This window comes from Hyla sarda, chromosome 2 (assembly GCF_029499605.1).
Source record: "Hyla sarda isolate aHylSar1 chromosome 2, aHylSar1.hap1, whole genome shotgun sequence".
Taxonomy (NCBI): Eukaryota; Metazoa; Chordata; class Amphibia; order Anura; family Hylidae; genus Hyla; species Hyla sarda.
This window is the reverse complement of record NC_079190.1, coordinates 287,448,167-287,454,135: the sequence shown is the minus strand read 5'-3', so window position 1 is coordinate 287,454,135 and position 5,969 is coordinate 287,448,167. Positions and strand designations below refer to the sequence as shown.

Here is a 5,969-nt window from a genome sequence, read left to right as displayed (position 1 = left end):
TGACCTGAACGGAGTCAGTGTTCTGGCTGTATGCGCTTTTTTTTTTCAGCAGACTGCATTTTTGAGTCTACCGAAAATAGTACATGGTGACTTTTTTCGCGCCTTAGACATGAACGGTGCTTGCTGCTCTCATTGTAGACGTCGGCATCCCGCTTTCAGCAAGGATGCCTACAGATACATCTGATGAATGCTGTGTAAACTTGTGATGCAAGACAGAAAAAAACATATTGCATGAACAATACTTCAGAGACATCATATACATCCAGCAAACGTTGTGTGTGCGTATAATTGAGTAGTTGCATTCTTAACATTTGCATATATTTTATACATGTGAATAGTCCCATAGATTAAAGCACATCTGCCACCTTAACTGACACCTGTAATGTAGGCCCATAAGAACATTGACAGACATTTATCAAGGGGTTTAGTCAGGTTTTCTTTACTATAATTGTCACAAAATTGTCGCAACTGCGACTACGTGTGTTTTCCTGCGACAATTTGCGTGAGGAACAAGAAAAGCAAGAAAATTCAAACTTGCTTACGTAGTAAATTTTTCAAAATGCATTTGCTTTAGTCAGGTATTTATGAACTGCGACAGTCGCAGCTGCGCAATGAAAATGTCGCAACGGCCGTAAAAATTGACTAAATTTACTCCAGCTCCAACATGGAGCAGGAAAAGCTACTGCCGCCCGGGCTCCGACATACTTTCTCCCCGCTACCCTCACTTCGCTACAGGGACACTGCAGTAATTTACATCCCACCCCTCTCACCTGCCAGCGCCACACAACTCCCATCTGTCTGCTAACTGTGGCAAGACTACAAGTCCCAGCATGCCTTTACAGTGAGGACACGGTGGAAGTTGTAGTCTTGTAGCAGCGGGAGCTGAGCGGCGTGGGCGGGAGACAAGGGGGGATGTATATCAGTGTCCCCATCATTATTAAGTGAGGGTAGCGGGGAGGCCGGATGAGGAGCCCGGGCGGCTGCACTGTAATGTCAGCCCGGGCTCCTTATAACATATACCGGCGCCGCAGACTCCTAAATCCCCTGCTGTCATTTCACATTTCCTGCTGAGTCCTGTGATTGGCCAGCACCAGCAGCCAATCACAGGACCCGACCGGAGCAGTGACATGATTAGGGGATATAGGAGTCTGTCAGGGGGGGGGGTCCTTCAGCACACCATCGCACCCCCCCCCCCCACCGGCCTTCACCTGCGCTGTGCCCGTCCATACCCCCCCCCCCCCCCCCCCCGGCCTTCACCTGCACTGTTCCCGGCCTCCGCCCCCACCAGCACCCCTCTACTCCCCCCAGCCTTCACCTGCACTGTTCCCAGGCCTCCGCCCCCACCAGCACCCCTCTACTCCCCCCAGCCTTCACCTGCACTGTGCCCGGCCTCCGCCCCCACCAGCACCCCTCTACTTTAGGCTGGGGAGGGCCAGTAACAATGGTCCTCGCCCACCCTGATAACGTCAGGCTGTTACTGTTTGGTTGGTATTTGGCTGAGAATAAAAATAGGGGGGACCCTATGCATTTAAATATAAAAAAAAACATATAGGGTCCCCCCTATTTTTATTCTCAGCCAACCAAACAGTAACAGCCTGATATTATCAGGGTGGGCGAGGACCATTGTTACTGGCCCTCCCCAGCCTAAATAACGCCAGCCTGTTACCGCCTAGGCCCAGGAGCGCAATTTTTGACGCTCTGGGCCTCTTGGTACCGACTCTTCCTGGCACCCCTGTGATGTTGGGTACCGGGGTAATAATTGGGGGTTAGCGCTAGCTGTTTTTGTGGCTAACGCTAAGCCCGGCTTAGTAATGGACTCCGTCTGTAAGACAGCTTCCCCTACTAAGCCTGTCCAGTAAGTAAAAAAAAAAAACACAACAGGTTTAAAAAAAAATTTTATTACAAAAAAACACTCCCCCACAAGCCCTCGTTAACCATTTTATTAACATCAAGCAAAGAAAAACGCTGGTCGTCGAAGTAGTCCACCGAATCCGAAGGAGTCCACAGGATACACGGATCTGTAGAAGAAGTAACAAAAATAAATAAATGAGTAAGTACATTTAGGGAGAAAAAACAGTGTTAAAAAAATTTAATAAACACACCCATACATTATATTATATATATATATATGCACATTTTTTTTCAAAGCTGCATAGTGGTGTTCTGTAGTCATTATTTGGTTTTTGCTTATGTGTGCTAAAAAAATTGTATTTAAAAGTGATTTCTTGGTTTTTGCTCATGTAAGCCAAATTTATCAACCCCCTGTGATAGTATGATAAATATATCACACATAAGCAAAAAAATAGCAAGAAAAAAATGACTACAGAACTTGCTTACCAATGCAACGATGATAAATGTCCCCCATTGAGTGTAAAAAAGGAAAATATTTATTATTTTCTCTCCTCTGAAATTCATTCACCTAGGTAAACATATATAATATTATAATATTTGATGCAGGGCCCTTGCGTGATAAAACAATATAACAATATAGACACAAACATTCATAAAAGTATACATTCAAGGTGTCCACAGGGAATATGTGGATGTAATGTGTCCACCTAAAAAGTAGCGGCTTCCACCTAGAAGGAAAACAGCTGGAGTTATCTACCTAAGGATAAATAACTCAGGTCTATGAAACAAAGTGTTGATCACTCAATGTCAATAGCAGGTTATGAAAATAAATTCACAATTTATCAGGAGTTGTTAGTGTCCAGTTCTGTATTGATAGCATCAAATTAGAGGAACCACACGAGTATCCACAATTTCACTCGCTGTATAGATGGAATAAGAACCACAAGTCTATAGACTTATGCACCACTGAGGAAGGGGTTCTGACTTTATTTCCAATACCCCGAAACGCGTTTGGTGAAATCTATCTGCTGCAGTTATTTTTTTGAGCATATGAACAGTGTTCACATTGTGCGTTTCCACGCTGGTTGCTTAATTGGAACGCTGAGAGCTAATCACTCTCTCCATTCACTCTCTCCATCGACTCTATCAGAGTTCTGGCCAGAAGGAAAGTCACATCTTCCCACCAGTTCCAGCTTTCCACTATTAAGGTCCGTTGCTACTGGAGACCGCCACCGCTAACCACAAGCCGCTTCCTTCTGACAGAGCGATCACTCTCCCATCTGACGGCACATCCTGGTCAGCTGACCTGCAATCAGCTGACCGCAGTCACCGGAAGCTCACCAGCGCACAGCAGCAAGGCACATCGGAGACGCCTGGAGTCGCGAGATGCCGGGAGTCGCGCAGCTGTTTGCGAACCAACTACTGCTGGTTAGAGCTTCATCACACGACCTACAACTTCGGCGTGGAGTGGTGAGTGGCACATAGTGCCAAAACTGTATTGTTCCTGTCTATAGACTTGTGGTTCTTATTCCATCTATACAGCAAGTGAAATAGTGGATACTGGTGTGGTTCCTCTAATTTGATGCTATCAATACAGGACTGGACACTAACAACTCCTGATAAATTGTGACTTTATTTTCATAACCTGCTATGGACACAACCTGCTATTGACATTGAGTGATCAACACTTTGTTTCATTGACCTGAGCTATATATCCTTAGGTGGATTACTCCAGCCTCTACTTTTTAGGTGGACACATTACATCCACATATTCCCTGTGGATACTTTGAATGTATACTTTTATGAATGTTTGTGTCTATATTGTTATATTGTTTTATCACGCAAGGGCCCTTCGTAAAATATTATAATATTATATATGTTTACCTAGGTGATTGAATTTTGGAGGAGAGAAAATAATAAATATTTTTTTACACTCAATATTCTTGCATTGATTTCCATCATATACCCCTACGGGGTATATTATAAAACCTATTGGCACTTTGCACTTTTTTTGTGTTACACAATTGAGGATTATAAGTCACTTATTTTTAGTTATCAATTAGTTGTGAGCACTTGCACCTTGTTACTATTAGCGGCTTTCCATCTATTTATTTGTCACACATACTCCCCTATTTGTATGGGTACTTACTGTGTTGCACATTTGTAATACACCAGGATCTCTCCTTTTCCCCTATATCCTGATACACTATAAGGCTAGTTTCAGACTACGGAATTTCCGACAGAAATTCAGACATAAAATTTCCATCAGAAATTCCGCTTGCTAAAATGTCTAGTGTAGTGAATGGGTTTCCGTTCACAAATTCACACTTCGAAATTTGTGAAGTGGAAAATCCGCTTTGAAAATCCGCTTAGAAATTTCCGCATGAAGAAAGGCGGTGCTCTTTCTTCAGACGGATTTCCGCCACAGAATCCCATTGACTTCAATGGGACTCTCATTTCCTGGCGGATTTTTTTTTGAACGCGGAACGTAGGCAGATTGCAAGCGGATTACATGCGGAAAATTCGGAAGGATTTGAGTCAGAAATTTAAATAGGATCAGCCCACTGGTTCTTGGACTAGCCCACATTCTTCCTTTTAAATACACCCCATATCCAGTTTGCAATCTCCATTTTCCTTTTTGGTCAAGGAGCTGTGCTTTTTCTTGTGGCTTGGTGTTTGGCTTCCTTTCAGCTTTTTCTCCACATTAATTTAATATAATGTCGGATCTGGCTTCTACTGCAATCATTCCTGCTGAGGAACCACCAATTACGCACTTGCCACCCCCTGAGATGCGTGCTTTGATGAGCATTTTGGTGAATGTATAGCGTCGTCGCAGGCAGCGTCAGGTAATTTAGTGTCAAAATTATTTGTAAATTTTTAAGGATGTTTGAATCAACTTTACATGTGTTGGACCAATGTGAAATAGGTTTCATTTTGTATGTTGTTTTTAGTTGGAGGCCAGGAGTCTTCGCCGTTATTGGGTTCACGCCATAAATCAGCTGCGTGACGACCGTGGTCATATTGGTCATCTTTATGCTGAGCTCAGACGGTATGTGTGTATTATGTAAATTTTTTATGTGTTTGTTACCTATTTATAAATTTTTTTTATTTCTATTGTAGTTATCCGGATAAATTCTATAACTTTGTCCGTATGCCAATGGAGGCAGTTGATAATCTTTTGGCCATTGTTGGACCCCATCTTCAGCGTTCCCACACACATTTGCGCAAAGCAATCTCACCAATGGAGCGTCTGTTGATCACCATGAGGTAAATCTAATATATTATTTTGATTCCTATGTGGAGTTTAATTATCAAACATTGTATTTTCTCTTCTTTAATTATTTTTTTATTAACTCATTAGAATGTAATCTAAATCTTCTACGATTTTTGTATTATTTTCAAATATATATGTTATGATTTTATAATGTTGACATAGTTTTATATGTGACCTTTGGTCATTCATCTTTTTTTTTATTTTTTAGATTTCTGGTGACTGGGGAGAGTTATGCCTCGTTACATTTGCAATTCCATGTTGGCAAATCAACCATCAGCGGTATTGTGAAGGAAACATGCACCATGATTTGGCAGTACATGCAGCCAATTTCGTTGCCCAGTCCAAACCAGGAGAGATGGCTTCAGGCTGCATCAGGATTTCAGTCTGTTGCCCACTTTCCCAACTGCATAGGCGCTGTCGACGGTAAGCATATTCATGTACAGCAGCCACCGGGATCAGGATCACGCTTCTAGAATTATAAAAAGTATTTTTCTGTGGTCCTGATGGCGATGGCTGATGTTCAGTAAAAGTTTATTGCTATTGAAGTTGGCGCCTATGGCAGTACTGGGGACTCACGGGTGCTGATGTCTTCAGAATTTGGCCGTCATGTCCTTCAAAATCAAGTGACTCTGCCTCCACCAAAGCCACTTCCTGGTACCCTGAATCCACTTCCCTATGTTTTCGTCTCTGATGAGGCTTTCCAACTTCTGCCGAACCTGATGCTCCATACCCACAAAGGTGAATTGATGACCGGAAGCGAGTGTTCAACCAGAGGCTTACCCGGGCACGGCGCTTCGTGGAGTGCGCATTTGGGATCTTGGCTGGGAAGTGGAGGATCTTGACC

General features: G+C 43.1%; 1 long non-coding RNA gene across 1 annotated transcript; it reads left to right on the top strand.

Moving 5' to 3' along the window:
• The first annotated feature begins 4,232 nt into the window (after positions 1–4,232).
• On the top strand, positions 4,233–5,495 carry LOC130356206 (uncharacterized). Its single transcript, XR_008888810.1, has 3 exons — positions 4,233–4,900; positions 4,972–5,118; positions 5,334–5,495. It is a non-coding gene; the product is annotated as an uncharacterized LOC130356206 (long non-coding RNA).
• Positions 5,496–5,969: the final 474 nt, after the last annotated feature.